The 8,203-nt window shown below is 35.2% G+C and overlaps 1 pseudogene; it reads left to right on the top strand.

Annotated features, from left to right (window-relative positions):
* The first annotated feature begins 17 nt into the window (after positions 1–17).
* LOC113219345 lies at positions 18–6,455 on the top strand (annotated as a pseudogene).
* Positions 6,456–8,203: the final 1,748 nt, after the last annotated feature.

The following is an 8,203-nucleotide window of genomic DNA, read 5'->3' as shown; positions in this document are numbered from 1 at the left end:
TGTTCAACGGATATTCTTTTATTGTCGACAATAACGGCCGTGTTTTATATCATCGGATTTGCGACCATTGGGAGTTAGCAGAAATTTGACACAAAATATCGCACTAAAGAAGAATATCATTTCGAAATGACTTTCGTGATTGACTCATCGTTTCGTTTCTTGTCTATCGACGCAGCCGGGAAACATAGACGTGAGAGAAATATATATAAAATATATGCTTATTATAAACGCATATATGAAAACTCTGTGCTCCGTGTGTACGAGGAAACGTTAAAACCTACATATATCAGCGTTGACTTATCGGAAGTCGAACTCGGCCGAATACGACGGCCCATTACATCCATTAAACAATTCTCTTCTTCTCGACGTAGTGTCTTCTCAATTCATTCTTATTCTCTCATTCGTTAAATATCGCTCGTATTTGCTTGGCATGGGATCGATACGATTTCTTATTATTTATTATTACCGTTCGATTTATCTTTGTTCTCAAATCTTCAAGAACAAAGAGAGAAAAGAAGACGAACGACACATAACGAGATAACAAATCGTAAATTGGTCTTTAGAAAAAATAGAACGATACGTGATCTCGCTTTGTCTCTAACTATTTCGAACAAACATAGAGGATTTATAGCGTTTCTTTGCAGATTTCATTTTGCAAGTTTGAAAAAAAGAATCGAGAAATAGCCTTATCTCGAGCCAATGTTCGAGCAATGTTCTTTTTTCTATATACATATATAATGTATACATTATGTATTCGTCCTATTTTTTTTTCCTATTGCACGCATTGTACAGTTGAGGCGCGATATGATCGATCAAAAAGAAGGAAGACTTAATTTTGCGATCAAAATCACTACGATAACAGGTGAGTGAGAATAATATTTTACTATCATCTGCTTCTTTTTACATTCGTTTATCAACACGTAGATAGAGTCAATTATTTAACGTAGACACATTTTCTTTCCGGTACATGGACGCAGAAACGTGTCCACATTAGACGTCACAAATTATTTTTTATAAATCGATAGAAGGAACGCCGTTTTCATTGGGATTAGCGTTGCCCGAAGGTTACGGTATGTTTGAATGTTGGCCGAACAAAGAAATCAAACATGCGATAATAAATGGTAAGTCAAACGATCGTTTTAAAAAACGATCACCGGTATACCATCGATCACGGAAAATCTAATTGAACGGGATTTGTTTGATATTTTCAGTAACGAGTATTTTTAAGGGGAACAATTGAAGGTACATCCTGACTGGGTGTATTGGAATATAGTTCGGCTTCCGAAAAAATGGTTTCCATCCCCGGAGGAACGCGTTCTACATTTCTTGACGCGAACGCGAAGTCCGGGATGGAAATGGATGTCCTTGAGGCCAAGGAGTCAAGCTCGCATCACAAGCAAGCGAGCAAACCGACAAAGATGCTTATTACTGTATGTACTTGCCACGTAGCAATACTATGATTCGCAATATCGCGTATATTTACGATTCAAATAACGATATCCGTTATGGATCATCGATGATTTCGCAGGTGAAAGAAATTAGTGCAATCCCTAGTGTTGACGCGTTGGTCACCGATGGCTTCAACAAAAGAGGTGCGATGCACAAAGAAGAAAATCAAAAGTAAGTGGTTTGCGTAAGTGGAAATCGCGAATGCATGTCCTCCATGCGCGGATACTTATATATATATATATATATAGTGGAAATACATATTGACAACGCACCGCAATGCACAAGCAAGCACGCGGTTTTTTTTTCACGCACTGATTGTCGAATAACATATGTATATTATTGGATATGATAAAACCGCTGCCTCTACTTTCCCCCTGCCGTTGATTCGCATAATCGTGTGGCGAACGAAATTCGATGCTTTCGAATCGATAGAATCGAAATCGAAAGATTGCGAAGCGAAAGAAAGGAGAGAGAAGGAACGAGTGAGATTGTCATCCGTGAAACGAAGAGAAAGGAGAATAGGTTCGATCACGATCACGAGGAGTGAAAGAATCGAGGAAAGATAATACGAAGAATGGAAGAAGAGAGTAGAAGAGACGAAATAAATTTTTTTACATCTAATTTTCTAATTTTCGTTACATCTCTCTTTCTCTCTCTCTCTCTCTCTCTCTCTCTCTAATTAATATTAATCTCAAATATGTTTTTCGTTTAAACGCGACACGTACTATGCGCAACGGCCAATCTCTTTCATTTAAAATGCTGTCTTTTATCGCATATTTTTATTACATTTTATATTGTGTGTCTCCACCGCTAGCCCTATTGCCATACTGATGGCTCTACTGCACAGGTAATCCATTATGCACAATTATTTGTATAAGCGCACTCGTCGATATTGCACGGTGATCTTTTCCTAAATGTCGTTTTAATCGTTGATCGTTACAATACATATACACACCTATGAAAACTTTCCTAAACGTCCGATATCCTTGTTCTTATTATTATTTAGTATTTTTCTTTCCAACTTTCTTTTTTAATAAACGAGCAATAAAATCGACGAATAATTCAATTATCGTAAAAAAAGATATTACATCGATCTATCATTTCTTCTTCTTCTTTTTCTTTCTTTTTCTTTCTTTTTTTTCTTTTTAACTTTGAGAAAAATTATGAAAATATTAAAATAAAATATCGTTATTACGCGATTTCTTCATATTCATCGTCCAATAGATGAAAACAACAATATCTTGTGCTCTTTTATATATATATATAAATAATTAATATGTGTATATATATATAAAATTTTCTTACGTCGTATCATATTTTATTATTTGTTTCATTACATTCCATACAATTAGTTTCATGTTTACAGCCAAGGAACGAGTACATTTGGCGTAACACGGAGTTTCATCGCAACTAGAAGTGGCTTATTTCGTTGGCACGAGCATCAACAAAACACCGAAGATAACACCGATGAATCGTAAATATTAAGTGCTCGTCGTTGAATCTTTTTATCATTAATTTATATTAATTACTCCGTGTTTTTACTCCGTTGTTTTTTTTAACATCGTTATTTGACCCGAAATTTGAATATTGAAAAAGAAACATTTCGTTTATTTAGACCATTCGCCGAGAAATATGCAAGAGCTATGGATTCCTCGTGGTATAAACGCGCCGTGGATCAACACTCGATAGAACCGGATAGTTTCGTTTTCAGCGTACCTTTTAACGCCGGTACGTATCCATCGTCCAATTATTTTTACTTGTACAATTAAGAATATTTTCGAAAATTGCATTTCTAACTACCACCATCTTTATTTCTTTTTTTTTTCCCTTCAATTTTAAATATTTTTCACGTAGCGGACAGTCCCAATCCGTTAGTAACCGCTACTCACGCGGTTTTTATCGGAACGGGACACAAAGCACCAGCAGCTGTCGTAGGTTTACAGTTTCAACATTCTTCACTGGCCTCTCGCTTCGTCAATATTACTTCGACGGTAAATTTCTGTCAAATATCTTCCCATTCTTCTATTTTTTTTTCATTTATTCCGAAATAAATAATAATTTCCATTTATCTTTCAGTGTAGCGGTACGAATTGCAAGAAAAATTGCGCCTCCGACGCGTTAGACTGTTACATCTTGGACAATAACGGATTCATTATAATCAGCGAACGTCATGAGCATACTGGAAAATTTTTCGGCGAGATCGACGGCACTATAATGGATTCGCTAGTTCAGGACAGAATCTATAGGTATAAATCTATTCGAGTGTAGAAAAAAGATATAAGAACAAAACGGAAATATTTTTTTATTCGTTAATTGCAGAAAAGTAACAGTGACCGATTATCAAGGTATATGCAGTCCACAAGAATCTCATCAATCGTCCGCATCGAGGACGTTCTCGGAATCTGTCGCGAAAACGATCGCGATATTGGGAAATTTTCTTTGGAGCATGGCATTTGGCTTTAATTTTCAAAATTTATGGCAAGTCGCATTCGCATTCGCCGGTGAATCCGTGAGACCTCTGGACGGTAAGAAATAGGATAAAAAAGAATAAGGGAGAAAGATATCAATCGTTACAAAAATAAAAATATATACCCTATACTTTTGAAAGATTCGATCGGACAAGTTCACGAATTCGAGTCATTGGCGATAGACGGAGGAGGAGAACCGACGGACGAACCAATATCGGATGGAAATTTTCCAAGGCTTCCGACCATTACCGCTGCAACCCCTGCGTCTCCTGGTACAACACGAGCTACGTCCACGCATCATTTACGAACAAGGCTAAGATCATGCGAGAAAAAAACGGATCTTTATATTTTACAACCCGATAGATTGAATACCAGCGGACAAAGTAATCCGTTGAAAGGGAAATTAACCAATTGTCATGACACCGGTTGCGAAAGGTATATTTACACTTACTAATGATGAAAAATCAACATCTTTATCGGTTTAAAATGCAGCAACGTTAATAATTGAAAAATTTAATTATGGATAGATTTATCGTCGCTATTTTATATTTACAGGCCATTCAGCGTACAAAAGATTCCCCATACGAATTTGATTTTGCTGGTAGTGGACACGTTGTGTCCATGTGGAAGTAAACAATTGAGCATCGAACCCATAGAGGCTCTGACAGAACCCGGTGCTTGCATCGCGAGAAGAGAACGTTTGTACCGGCGCAGACCTCCCAAATGTATAAATTATCATCCAGAAGAAATGGAGATCAAATTTTGCGGTAGCGCGAATCGTCCCTGTCATTTCTTCTTCTTATTCATCGTCGCAATTGTTTCAAGCACTCTCGCGTGACTTTGTTCCAATTGACGATTCTATTATACATATACACGCACACACATTTAACATACGGACGGATAGATAGACGAAGACAGATACGGACGGACGAATAGACGGACAGACAGACGGATATGAGAGACAGACAAATATGAATACAGATATCCACGAATTAACGTTTTTGAAATGAATTTAGCGTTGCCGTTTCTATGAAACAGTTATAAAAATGATATACTAGTTTATCGGTTTAATACCTATATAATTGAGTAATACGTGCATAAGAATGAACGAGCGAGTGCACGTGTATATACATATTCATAGATATATTCGTACGTGTATGCGTGCGTACATATGTACGTATATACGTACGTATATATACGCGTATGCACACATACATACACACACACATACATACATATAAATATACATACATATATACATACTTGCATATTTGGAAGGAGGTTTACGCGTGTAAATTACAGTCATACATACGTATAACACGCGTTTGTATGACTGTAATTTACACGTATTCGTGTACATACACGTGCACTCTACGTGTACGTAACAATCACGCATGCACACGCATAAGTCTCGCATAGGCATGCGTGTGTATGCGCACAAAAGAGACGTGTACATATTCAAATACATAATATTAATGTTGATCTATGATTACATATCCCATTATAAATTTTGTTGCAAAGAGATTGTGAATATTTCCTAATCGTATCTAAGTCAGTAACATATGGAAGAAAAAAAAAAAGTAAGTTAAAGTCACGTGTAATCACGAAGCGTGGATCGAGCAGAGTGGAAACGACAATACGCATAAACATTTAAGGCGATTTCTTAATAATCCGGCTATAATAATCATGGCGATAAGCGCGATCCTTCTTGGTCGAGTTTTTTTTCTTTTTCTTCGAGTTAATCGCGTCTAGCGAGAACCGTTTCATTTATTCATTATTACAATTTAATCGAAACATTGTCGTCGTTTCCATATTTTCCGAGATCGGTACACGAATCAAACGTTCATCATTTATAAATCACGCGTAAGCGTACGACATATGTATATAAAACTTACGAGTGTGATTAGTTATTATTAATGATCCGAGCGCGTACATTGATCGTCGAAGTAAAAATGGAAAATGAAAAATTGTATCAAAGCTGTTCCTATTTCGTGACACATTCCTTCATGTTCGAAAGAATAAGCAAAAAAAAAAAAAAAAAAGAAAAAAAAGAAAAAAAAAGAAACGAGGGGAGGGAAAGTTTATCGAAACATAAGTTAGAACGTTGCATAACGATATCGCGTCATTCGACACTCGCGTTTGGAAATAACGGACCTGCACTCTCGTTTCACGCCATCGAATTTTCGATGTAATTGCCAAAAAATATCGATTCTATATTCTCGCTCATATTCTACTTACGCGTGCGTACGTCTTCTTCAGACGACAATATTACGATAAATGTACCGCACGTTGCGCATAGTTAAACTTTGATATTACGCTTGCAATTATTAGGGCAAGTATCGATTATACTTTTTCTTCCTCTTTTTCGAACGTTACGCGGCATGATACACAATACGGAACAACGTTCTACGATTTAAATTCCAAATTATCGCTTGTTACATTAGAGAAGCACGATAAAAGACATTCGACAATAGCGTGGAAAACAGAGAAACAATAGAGAAGAAAAGAAAGAAAAAATATCGGTCGCGTACGAGGCTCGAAAAAAAATCAAGGATCGACGAGCAAATCGAACGTAGCGTTTTTCTTTTTTGTCAACGATGAGGTAAAGAGAAGGTAAAACGTGGAACACGTTTACGACAAACTATCGATCGAAAGAAAAGTACGAAGACATCGAACGATATTTACGCGTCGTCGGTGATAAAACGACCATGTACGCGTTTAGAGAATATATACATTATTCGCATACATTCGCAAATATTCGAGTTGGACGAAAATATCTGGATGCGGCAAAAAAAATAATAACGTCACGAAGGAAATGGACGAAGGAAAGAAGACGAAAAGAAAGATCGATAACGCGTCGTCCATGCGAGAAAAAAGTCGTAAAGAACAAAGATACGACGAATAGCCTAACGAAACGTAAAATAACGAACGAATCAAATTAAATTAAAAGGAATACGTATTCTATTACCACGCGTATAATATGTCTCAGTTTGGTTATCTATAATATCATTTAGTACATTATTCGTAAAAACGACCGTTAGAGATATAACGCGCTTCGTTCGCAACGATAAGAACGCGAATCGAGAACGAAGCTACGAAAATAAGGCAAAAGTCAAGAAAAGTGTCGTTAAAAAGGAAAAAAGAAGAAAAAATTTACGAACGTTTTAGATAAGAAGTCGTTTTTTGAACAGCACTTCTAGGTGCTGCTATGTCTTCCATTATTTGTATATTGATAATAAAGTCGGTTACGAATATAAATACACAGCGGTATGCAAAGATACGCATACGCATCGTGTATAAGTGTACACGTGCCAAAAATATTCTTAGGTACGTGTATATTTATACAAGGGTTGATCGAACAGGATTAAAATTATGTAACTGAAAAATACGGCATAATATTATATAATAAAAGTTAAATGCAAGATAATTTTCTTTCTCGCTTCATTATTCCGTCCATTACCAATCCTTTCTATTCTGCATTTCTTTTTATCAATCTCTTTTTAACTATTTCTTTTTTTTTTCTTTTTACAAGCATCACTAATTAAGCGAGCAAATACACATACAGATCGAATATTTTTCTTTATTTTATTACATCGTTGAGCATCGTTGTATCGAGAAACGCTCAATTCGTCGTTTTATTCATTCGTGTATTTATAATTGTACTTTTATAAATATTATATTATTTCCAATACTTTATTCATCGAATAAATTATTAAATTATAATATTTTATTCACGGCGATAAAATTTTTCGAAGAGCAGAGAGAAACACGTCCGTTTCGTTCCGCGTTCGGAAATCGACTACGAATATATACAATAATGATATATACAATAACCGATGCGTTATTATTTCTCGCGATTCACGTTCGCTATAATATTCGTAATAATATTCCAATAATATTCGTAACGTTATTAATTTTACTATTTTATCAATCGGTGTTATATCATTACGATACGTTTGTTTTATTATTTTTCGTTTCTTTAAAATTTAACAATTTAATTTTTTTAATATCGATAATATTTTTGATAGTTAGTCTTTTCTAATTTTCTCTTCATTACTATTAATTTATAAGATTTATAAGTAAAGAAGATTTAAAGATTATTTTTGTTTATTTTTATTTTTCTTAATCTCTTGGTTATTTTCGTTGGAATTATCAGTATCGTTTAAATCGATCTACATTTGATTAAATTTTTTATTTTTTCTTTTCCACATTATAAAGAGCAATGTTTCCCGCTCGCAATCAATCGTAAAAAAAAATCAAAAAATCGTACTATACTACTATATCTT

The sequence above is a fragment of the Apis mellifera genome (genome assembly GCF_003254395.2).
Source record: "Apis mellifera strain DH4 linkage group LG11 unlocalized genomic scaffold, Amel_HAv3.1 GroupUN_198_associated_to_Group11, whole genome shotgun sequence".
NCBI classification, from domain to species: Eukaryota; Metazoa; Arthropoda; class Insecta; order Hymenoptera; family Apidae; genus Apis; species Apis mellifera.
The sequence above is the reverse complement of the archived record's forward strand: the minus strand, read 5'-3'. Positions and strand labels throughout refer to the sequence as shown.